Here is an 11,765-nt window from a genome sequence, read left to right as displayed (position 1 = left end):
TACAAAAATTTACCAAGAGCTACATGTTTATATAGTAGATAAATTTGAATAGGAATATGCTTAGTGCAATACTCTTTTTATGTGAAAAATAATTAGTTTTTTATTTATTTTATAAAGCTTGTTTGTTTAACAGTAAATATATTTAAGCAAAGTGGTCGAAATCAGTTTTAAACAAATGTGTTTAATTTATAGGCACTCAACATGAAAACGCGTAATTCATCATCAAGTCTGCTGCAGACGACCAGGACGAGGCTGCAGAGTTTAAAGAAGAGGCGAATGAGAAGTCTGAAAGAAATTGCTACCGTTCATATCGCTAGCAAAATTAAACACTTCCTCGAAAATGAAACGAAATTAAAAGCATTACGTGAGTTTATTATTAAGTGTTGTCATGCATTGAAATTTTTATCTTTTACAGCCACTTGTTTGCTGGAACTGATCTTGAGAAATTTGACGCAAATAAAATGCATCGATCCACAAGAAAGACAGAACAACGATACTATGGACAAAATTATCAATGCTCTATCGCTGTCAATCGGTCGTGAGACGAAAGAGTTCGAGTTTAAACACATTTTGTCCTATGGAAGCGCAGACTGCGTTCAAGATAATGCTGATAAAGTATGATAATATAAATCTTCTAAAAGTATAATTTTGTTAATCGAGAGTTTCTGGTGAGCAGATTCTTGAGACGATTGCTGAAAAGGCTACAAAATTGCAGCACCTGAGCGTCAACCAAGATTTTAGAAATATAGACGCCATCATGAACAGCAGATCGATTTCAGCCATTTGCAGAATGAAGAATCTGACCAAACTCGAGATTTCCAGCTTCGAGATAAAATACACAAGCTTGGAATCGATCTGCGACGAACTCAAAAAATTATTGTACCTCGATGTGATCCTTGATTTTTCGGGCATAGATTTGCAGGAGGAATTGAGCAGCAATGAGATTGAGAAATTCAAATCAAGGTTCTCCCGGCTCAAAGTGTTTTTGTTCCGGCACAGTTACTCTAATAACGAGAACATCAGAACATTAACGAGTCTCTGCATGGAGCACCTCGCCAAACTGGAATTGATACGCGAAACAGAATTCACTTGCGAGTGTTGCACTATAAGAGAACCACCGCTACCTGCTGAGACTTCATCCTTGCGCCATTTGAGTACGGCCATATGCGATTTGGACCTGCATCTCTACTACCCCAATGTCACTGATCTTAAGGTTTAAACTGTTTATATCTATTTAGTTTTTCACAAAAGAATCAGGCAAAAATAATTTTGTTACATAATTTTACAGGTTGGATGGCCAGATTATGCCGATGATCAAAGACAGTTAAAGTCAGTGCTCCGATTTTCTAAAATCGAGAGTTTGTACCTGTACATCTTGCCATCAATTTCAGCGTTCAACAAAATATCTGCTGCATATGGAGCGAATCTGCATACACTAACTTTGGACTCACCGGAGGTTGAATTTAAATTGAGCGCAGTTTTTGCAGCTTTCCCGAACCTGAGCAAGTTGGCGTTGAAAAATGTAACATTTGATGATGAAGATAATGAGCAAATCCAATATTCACATGCGAAATTAAGAGATCTGAAGTGGATCCCAAGGTAAATATTTAGATATAAAAATAGACAGTTTGTTGTTTTCAATTATAATGTGTTAATTTTATGTTACTCGCTGCAGAAATTAAGATTATCCAGATAACTTCGACATTTTTAAATACATTTTTACGGTTATATACTATTTGATAATATTCAATCTGTACATAACAGTGGTGACGACGACGACGACGATGACGAAGATGACGACGACGACTTTTTTTTTAAGGTGTCCAAAATTCTGTCAGCGCCAAACCTGGAGAGAGTGTCATTGAAATGTTGCCATTTATTGGACGTAGAGGACTTGAAGAAACTGACGTCACTGATCGAGAGCAAACAAGTCTTGGGAAAACTCTCGAAGCTCAGTCTAGAATTTTCCGGACGGTTTAAAACTGGAGTAAACGTTCCATTTTTGAAGGCGTTTAGAGACTTCATTCAAATGTCTTCAGCGTTTCTCCCCGAACTGGTCGCTTTGGAATTACAGATTGGTGATTCTGATCGAGAATTGATAAGCCGTCGTGAAGAGCATGTTCCTATTATTGGGGAGAGGTTTCGCCAGTTGATTGGCGATGGTAGTATCACTCAGTTAATCAGTGCATTCGCTTCTTAACTTCGCTTTAGAAGAATAGAATATATTTACCGAGGTTGTATTCCACCACTGAATCAATATCACTTGATTTGCTGTTCATTTTTATGTAGAATAGCTTTGAAATAAGTATATTATAATATTAATTTTTAGCCTGATATTAATTTTTTTAATAATGTTGTAAAAATATTGTGGCAAATAATTTGGTTTTGCTATCGCTAACGGTTCGTGGTTTTACTCTTTTCTACGTCTTGTAAAATAAAATTTACTATCGTTTATGCTCGTTAGTTTTATTATTTTGTTACAAAGAAACCAGATTATAAATTAGATAATTAAATAAAAAAAATAATTAAAAATGAATGAATGACTCGAGAACACTATAAATGTTTTAAAAGTTCATTTCTTTCTATATTTACTACCTACACTACTTATTTTTTTTACCGAATAGCTGAATATTTGACAATCCTGATCTCTTAATTGTCGTGACACGACTCGGCCTGATTTGCCCCATCATGCTCCTGCAGACCTAAAGACGCGGCGCGCGGCCGCCGGACGCTCTGGCCGCTACCCAAGAACCACACCGTTTTATGTATAAAATTGGTCTTTCTTTATTTTTTTTTCCTTAAACGACAAACGAGCACTGTTCAACTTAAATTAACGTCGGCGCCCCAAACTGTAATTTTCCCATCTCTGGCTGGCACGTGACACCCCAAGCGGTGTCACACCACCCCCCGCCCCCGAGCTTCGAGGCGGCTTTCGCCAGCTCGGTCCGCAGACGGTTTCCTGGCGCCTCTGCCGAGCAGTAGCATCTCTCCTGCGCCTCTACCTATTATAGTTAACCCTCTTTTGCCTTGCCAGTCACAGTAAGAATTTATCTTTTATTTTCAAAGTCTCGTCCGCGTAACTTAGCTTTAGTAACGTAATTATGGCCAACTTCGCAATTGAAAGTCTTTTATTGACGGAGAAATTTGTTATCCTGCATATGAAGCCCCCATTGAAGAGAATGACGCCGTGCAAGTTACAAGACCCAAAAAGAGTAACACGCGCAAGAAGACGATTAATTTATTGCTTCAATCCTAAGAAGATGATATTTAAACTGAGCACCAAGTTCACACAGTAATCCAGCCTAAAATATTCAAGACTTAATTTTTGGGTAGCCTTTGACGGAACATTTACTCAAGCACGCAGAGGATTTTGATTTATTTTATAAATTTTTCTTAAACTTGCTGACTGAATTTTCAAATGCTCTCAAAAGACTTGGCAGAGGCACTTAAATAAAAATAATGTAATTTAAACTGATTTTCTAATTGAGATGAGGAAAAGATAAATTTTAACTCCTATGATAATAATAATTATGACTTAAATAAAGAAAAGCAAATTTCATACATGAAACGGTATTTCTAGAGTAGCGGCCTCGCGCCGCACCTTTCGTCTGCAGTCGCGTGATGGGGCAAATCTCAGGCCGAAGAGGTTCACAACAATGTTTTAAGAGAAATAAATATATATATTTTTGCATCAGAGAGTCTAAATCGTTCAAACAAATTTTCCAAAGTAGAAGGAAAGATTTATCAAATCTTGATGAATTTGATGCCATGCACACGCAATATTCACTAAAATTTCCATCTCTGCATTGTGTAGTTTAGTAAAAAAGGAACAGTTTTGTAGTTAAACAAAAGAATCTAAATTTCGTAATTTCGAACAAGAGAGCACTAAACATATATTGCCTAACAAAGCTGAAAATGGAAAAAACACTTTAATTGACCAACAAATTTCATAAGTGCCTCTGTATGTATTTGTGGCTCAACCTGAAACTCAGGGCGCGCGCATTTCACCCACGCGCAGACGCAGACGATGTAAGCAACCCTCAGCTGGCATTTCCCCTTCGTCAGAGCTCGTTGTATACACGCGAGTTTTGGCCTCAGCAAAAAAAAACAGGTATTTGTTTGCATGATTTTGGAATTTCGGGGATTCCGTTGACTACAAATAGGATGCTTTTCGATAGAAGAATTTCGGCTGGCGTTAAGTTAGTTTGGTTAGATGGGTTTAAATAATAGGATTGCACCGATATTTTAAGAATCCGTTTTGCCACTCTCAAAACAAGCGCTTTAGACAAACAAACACCCATTTTCACATTTTGAATTTTTAAGTTGGAGCTGTAATTGCTACCCTCTGCAGAGCACACAAACAAAGAAGGTTTAACAGAATCTAGTCTAGCGCGTTCATCGGGCCCAATTTTTGCTGCCCTGCACTCTATGTAGTGAGGCAACCCATTATTCAGGACCCAAATGTACCCGCCCACGGTGTAAAAAAATTGTATATTTCTTTTAATTTATTTTCAATGCATATTTTAATGTCAGCGCACTTTTTTATTTGCATTTTAAAATTAACATCTAGTTTGCAAAAAAAAAAGAAATAATCTGCAATGTAGAGGAAATTTTGACCACTCCGCCTGCAAATTTCCTCTATACAGTGCTGATTTGTGCTTTTAAATTGCCATTTTGCTGCCTCAATTTTAAAAAAAAAAAACTTTCACAATTTTTTAAGTCGAGACAAGAGCTAATAATTAGAAAATTATTGAATACTGAGGTATAAACGTTGCTGCACAAGAAACTGTAGTTAAAATAAAAAGAAAAACGCTTTTTACAAGAGCAATAAATAATTATTTTTTATTTATTTATTATTTGCAACCCTGGTTTATCCCCATATGGTGCCCACTCAGCCCTATCCGCTCTCTGATTGAAAATTAATGTGTAAAATGCATTGGAATTTTTGTTCTGAGAGCGTATGAGAATAAGGTTTGAGTTCTTTTCAGGTTGAAGCATAATTTGGTTTTTAAAACACCCTCACCGGTTTGACGAAACCCAAACCCACCAAAAAAACCCGGCCCGACGAGAGAATTAATTACCTCGTATTGGGTTTACCCGGGCATTTTCAGGTACCTAATAAGGACCCAGCCCGGCGAACGCACTAATCTAGCTACCTGATCATTTCGTATTAGAGGAGATTTTAATGAGTGGTTCATATAATTGTGTAAACTTTCCAGCAGTTTAGAATAAATAAAAATAAAGATTTCTATTCATAAGTTATTTTATGGTTCAGATCAGACCTCAAATTTTGTCGAAAAATAATAAAGGCGTGGTTGAAGGTCAGAGCAAGCCGCGCCAGCCGGCTAGTTTTAAGTCATGTCGTTAGCTACCAGCCACCGCGTGACTTTAGCCAAGCTGCACCATGCATCAGCCGCCGCTCAAAGATCATAAAAATGATTAAACTCCGGAGAAAATAATGTCGTAGACCCATTGATCACTTCGGGTAATTTAACACTGCCACTCCAATTTTAATATTTGTTCAGCCGTGCCTTTCGCGACATAAATGCGTGGGCAGTTAATTAGCTAAAGTCGATTCTGTGTCAGCCGAATTGTGTCAGAAAATTTTGATTTTCTTGCATGGCACTAATGAGTGTGCATTCTGATTTGGGAGGGTTTATATTGGCAGTCCGATTGCAACTTGCTGCTCTGCACGCTTCCAGCAAGCGTGCATTAATTTCACAGTTAGCATTTTTAAATAAAAAGACCCCGGTGTGGGGGCATAGTAACACAAGCGCGCTGGTCCTTTTCTGGATAGGGGTCTTCCTTCAAAGAGACTCGTGCGCCAATGTTATTCGTTCTTGATCGGGACGCGGCTTTGAAGCTTTGATAAATATAGAAGGGGTCGGCCATCTCAAATGAGGATACAAAAATTTACCAAGAGCTACATGTTTATATAGTAGATAAATTTGAATAGGAATATGCTTAGTGCAATACTCTTTTTATATGAAAAATAATTAGTTTTTTATTTATTTTATAAAGCTTGTTTGTTTAACAGTAAATATATTTAAGCAAAGTGGTCGAAATCAGTTTTAAACAAATGTGTTTAATTTATAGGCACTCAACATGAAAACGCGTAATTCATCATCAAGTCTGCTGCAGACGACCAGGACGAGGCTGCAGAGTTTAAAGAAGAGGCGAATAAGAAGTCTGAAAGAAATTGCTACCGTTCATATCGCAAGCAAAATTAAACACTTCCTCGAAAATGAAACGAAATTAAAAGCATTACGTGAGTTTATTATTAAGTGTTGTCATGCATTGAAATTTTTATCTTACAGCCACTTGTTTGCTGGAACTGATCTTGAGAAATTTGACGCAAATAAAATGCATCGATCCACAAGAAAGACAGAACAACGATACTATGGACAAAATTATCAATGCTCTATCGCTGTCAATCGGTCGTGAGACGAAAGAGTTCGAGTTTAAACACATTTTGTCCTATGGAAGCGCAGACTGCGTTCAAGATAATGCTGATAAAGTATGATAATATAAATCATCTAAAAGTGTAATTTTGTTAATCGAGAGTTTCTGGTGAGCAGATTCTTGTGACGATTGCTGAAAAGGCTACAAAATTGCAGCACCTGAGCGTCAACCAAGATTTTAGAAATATAGACGCCATCATGAACAGCAGATCGATTTCAGCCATTTGCAGAATGAAGAATCTGACCAAACTCGAGATTTCCAGCTTCGAGATAAAATACACAAGCTTGGAATCGATCTGCGACCAACTCACAAAATTATTGTACCTCGATGTGATCCTTGATTTTTCGGGCATAGATTTGCAGGAGGAATTGAGCAGTAATGAGATTGAGAAATTCAAATCAAGGTTCTCCCGGCTCAAAGTGTTTTTGTTCCGGCACAGTTACTCTAATAACGAGAACATCAGAACATTAACGAGTCTCTGCATGGAGCACCTCGCCAAACTGGAATTGATACGCGAAACAGAATGCATTTGCCAGTGTTGCACTATAAGAGAACCACCGCTACCTGCTGAGACTTCATCCTTGCGCCATTTGAGTACGGCCATATGCGATTTGGACCTGCATCTCTACTACCCCAATGTCACTGATCTTAAGGTAAACAAAATTAAAAAATAACTTTAAAGACAACTATTTGATATATATCTTGATTTAAACTGTTTATATATTTTGTTTTTTCCAAAGGAATCAGGTTAAAACAAATTTTGTTCATAATTTTACAGGTTGGATGGCCAAATTTTGTCGATGATCAAAGAAAGTTAAATTCAGTGCTCCGTTTTTCCAAAATCGAAAGTTTGCTCTTGGATATTTTGCCGTCAATTTCAACGTTCAACAAAATATCTGCTGCATATGGAGCGAATCTGCATACACTAACTTTGGACTCACCGGAGGTTGAATTTAAATTGAGCGCAGTTTTTGCAGCTTTCCCGAACCTGAGGAAGTTAGCTTTGAAATATGTAACATATGAGGATGAAGATAATGAGCAAATCCAATATTCACATGCTAAATTAAGAGAACTGGAGTGGATGCCATGGTAAATATATTAGATATAAGAAATAATCGAATTTAAATGATATGTTGTGGTTTTCTAGTTATTTTGCTTGTTATAAAAATCAATTTTCACAATTAACGATATGTAATTTTAATTGTTTTTCTGATTTTGAAAACATCCAATCTTTACATTTCAGTATAGACGACTATGACGACGACCTTAATTTTAAGGTGTCCAAAATTCTGTCAGCGCCAAACCTGGAGAGAGTGTCACTGGAATGTTGCCATAAATTGAACGTAGAGGACTTGAAGAAACTGACGTCATTGATCGAGAGCAAACAAGTCTTGGGAAAACTCTCAAAGCTCAGTCTAGAATTTTCCGATAAATTTGTATACGGAGTAACCGTTCCATTTTTGAAGGCGTTTAGAGACTTCATTCAAATGTCTTCAGCGTTTCTCCCCGAACTGGTCGCTTTGGAATTACAGATTGGTGATTCTGATCGAGAATTGATAAGCCGTCGTGAAGAGCATGTTCCTATTATTGGGGAGAGGTTTCGCCAGTTGATTGGCGATGGTAGTATCACTCAGTTAATCAGTGCATTCGCTTGTTAACTTCGCTTTAGAAGAATAGAATATATTTACCGAGGTTGTATTCCACCACTGAATCAAAATCACTTGATTTGCTGTTCATTTTTATGTAGAATAGCTTTGAAATAAGTATATTATAATATTAATTTTTAGCCTGATATTATTTTTTTTAATAATGTTGTAAAAATATTGTGGCAAATAATTTGGTTTTGCTATCGCTAACGGTTCGTGGTTTTACTCTTTTCTACGTCTTTTAAAATAAAATTTAGTATCGTTTATGCTTGTTTTAGTTTTATTAATTTGTTACAAAGAAACCAGATTATAAATTAGATAATTATAAATGATAAAAATAATTAAAAATGAATGAATGACTCGAGAACACTATAAATGTTTTAAAAGTTCATTTCTTTTTCTATATTTACTACCTACACTACTTATTTTTTTACCAAATAGCTGAATATTTGACAATCCTGAGCTCTTAATAATGCTCTCAAAAGATTTGGTAGAGGCACTTCAATAAAAATAATGTAATTTAAACTGATTTTCTAATTGAAATGAGGAAAAGATAAATTTTAAAATCTTTAAAACACGAGAAATATCATAGCTATTTTATTGCACATATTTTTGAAGATATGCAACGCGGTTGGCGACCTTGTGTAGCCAGTTCCATAGCTCCAATTTTTATTCCATTGTAGTGATATATTTTGTTTAGTCTCCAGTTGTGAACCCAATTTGAGGGCAAATACATATATAAACTTCACCGCCACTGATGACGCTAAAGGCACTCCTTACTGCAGTCGCGATCACCAGAAAAACAAAGCACTTTTATTTCTCAAATAGCAGAGTATAAATGGGGATGGATCTCGCATAGCCACTTAAGTCTACTGAATAAAATTAACATGCATTTTTCTCAACGTTTGCTGTACATATTTGTAGAAGGAATCGAATTCAATTTAAAATCGATCCCCAGGGAAATCGATCCCCGGTAACAAAAACCAATTAATGTCGAATTCAAAATCTTCCACGCAATATTCACTAAGATTTTCATCTCTGCATTGTGTAGTTTAGTAAAAAAGGAACAGTTATGTAGTTAAACAAAAGAATCTAAACTTCGTAATTTTGAACAAGAGAGCCCTATAAACATATATTGCCTAACAAAGCTGAAAATGGAAAAAACACTTTAATTGACCAAGAGATTTCATAAGTGCCTCTGCATGTATTTGTGGCTCAACCTGAAACTCAGGGCGCGTGCTTTTCACCCACGCGCAGACGCAGACGATGTAAGCAACCCTCAGCTGGCATTTCCCCTTCGTCAGAGCTCGTGTTGCATACACGCGAGTTTTGGCCTCAGCAAAAAAAAACAGGTATTTGTTTGCATGATTTTGGAATTTCGGGGATTCCGTTGACTACAAATAGGATGCTTTTCGATAGAAGAATTTCGGCTGGCGTTAAGTTAGTTTGGTTAGATGGGTTTAAATAATAGGATGGCACTGATATTTTAAGAATCCGTTTTGCCACTCTCAAAACAAGCGCTTTAGACAAACAAAACAACCATTTTCACATTTTGAATTTTTAAGTTGGAGCTGTAATTGCTACCCTCTGCAGAGCACACAAACAAAGAAGGCTTATAGTCTAGTTTGCAAAAAAAAAATAATCTGCAATGTAGAGGAAATTTTGACCACTCCGCCTGCAAATTTCCTCTACACTGTGCTGATTTGTGCTTTTAAATTGCCATTTTGCTGCCTCAATTTAAAAAAAAAAAATATTTCACAATTTTTTAAGTCGAGACAAGAGCTAATAATTAGAAAATTATTGAAAACTAAGGTGCAAACGTTGCTGCACAAGAAACTGTAGTTAAAATAAAAAAAATAAGAAAAACGCTTTTTACCTGAGAAAAGAATTATTATTTTTTTGCAACCCTGGTTTATCCCCATATGGTACCCACTCAGCCCTCTGCGCTCTCTGATTGAAAAATGATATGTAAAATGCATTGGAATTGCTGTTCTGAGAGCGTATGAGAATAAGGTTTAAGTTCTTTTCAGGTTGAAGCATAATTTGGTTTTTAAAACACCCTCACCGGTTTGACGAAACCCAACCCCACCTAACAAACCCGGCCCGACGAGAGAATAAATTACCTCGTACTGGGTTTATCAGAGCATTTTCAGGTACCTAATAAAGACCCGATAAAATAAATAAAGACGCACTAAAATCTAGCTACCTGATCATTTCGTATTAGAGGAGATTTTAATGAGTGGTTCATATAATTGTGTAAAATTTCCAGCAGTTTCGAATAAATAAAAATAAAGATTTCTATTCATAAGTTATTTTATGGTTCAGATCAGACCTCAAATTTTGTCGAAAAATAATAAAGGCGTGGCTGGAGGTCAGAGCAAGCCGCGCCAGCCGGCTAGTTTTAAGTCAATTTCAAGTAAGCTACCAGCCACCGCGTGACTTTAGCCAAGCTGCACCATGCATCAGCCGCCGCTCAAAGATCGTAAAAATGATTAAACTCCGGAGAAAATAACGTCGTAGACCCAATGATCACTTCGGGTAGTTTAACACTGCCACTCAAATTTTAATATTTGTTCAGCCGTGCCTTTCGCGGCATAAATGCGTGGGCAGTTAAAAAGCTAAAGTCGATTCTGTGTCAGCCGAATTGTGTCAGAAAATTTTGATTTTCTTGCATGGCAATAATGAGTGTGCATTCTGATTTGGGAGGGTTTATATTGGCAGTCCGATTGCAACTTGCTGCTCTGCACGCTTCCAGCAAGCGTGCATTAATTTCACAGTTAGTTTTAAATAAAAAGACCCCGGTGTGGGGGCATAGTAACACAAGCTCGCTGGTCCTTTTCTGGATAGGGGTCTTCCTTCAAAGAGACTCGTGCACCAATGTTATTCGTTCTTGATCGGGACGCGGCTTTGAAGCTTTGATAAATATAGAAGGGGTCGGCCATCTCAAATGAAGATACAAAAATTTACCAAGAGCTACATGTTTATATAGTAGATAAATTTGAATAGGAATATGCTTAGTGCAATACTCTTTTTATGTGAAAAATAATTAGTTTTTTATTTATTTTATAAAGCTTGTTTGTTTAACAGTAAATATATTTAAGCAAAGTGGTCGAAATCAGTTTTAAACAAATGTGTTTAATTTATAGGCACTCAACATGAAAACGCGTAATTCATCATCAAGTCTGCTGCAGACGACCAGGACGAGGCTGCAGAGTTTAAAGAAGAGGCGAATGAGAAGTCTGAAAGAAATTGCTACCGTTCATATCGCTAGCAAAATTAAACACTTCCTCGAAAATGAAACGAAATTAAAAGCATTACGTGAGTTTATTATTAAGTGTTGTCATGCATTGAAATTTTTATCTTTTACAGCCACTTGTTTGCTGGAACTGATCTTGAGAAATTTGACGCAAATAAAATGCATCGATCCACAAGAAAGACAGAACAACGATACTATGGACAAAATTATCAATGCTCTATCGCTGTCAATCGGTCGTGAGACGAAAGAGTTCGAGTTTAAACACATTTTGTCCTATGGAAGCGCAGACTGCGTTCAAGATAATGCTGATAAAGTATGATAATATAAATCTTCTAAAAGTATAATTTTGTTAATCGAGAGTTTCTGGTGAGCAGATTCTTGAGACGATTGCTGAAAAGGCT

The 11,765-nt window shown here is 36.6% G+C and overlaps 1 long non-coding RNA gene across 1 annotated transcript; it reads left to right on the top strand.

The window, feature by feature from the left end:
- The first annotated feature begins 6,584 nt into the window (after positions 1 to 6,584).
- On the top strand, positions 6,585 to 8,375 carry LOC135937667 (uncharacterized). Its single transcript, XR_010574506.1, has 3 exons — positions 6,585 to 7,115; positions 7,241 to 7,551; positions 7,706 to 8,375. It is a non-coding gene; the product is annotated as an uncharacterized LOC135937667 (long non-coding RNA).
- Positions 8,376 to 11,765: the final 3,390 nt, after the last annotated feature.

The sequence above is a fragment of the Cloeon dipterum genome, chromosome 2 (assembly GCF_949628265.1).
Source record: "Cloeon dipterum chromosome 2, ieCloDipt1.1, whole genome shotgun sequence".
Classification (NCBI taxonomy): domain Eukaryota; kingdom Metazoa; phylum Arthropoda; class Insecta; order Ephemeroptera; family Baetidae; genus Cloeon; species Cloeon dipterum.
This window is presented reverse-complemented; position numbering and strand designations above follow the sequence as displayed.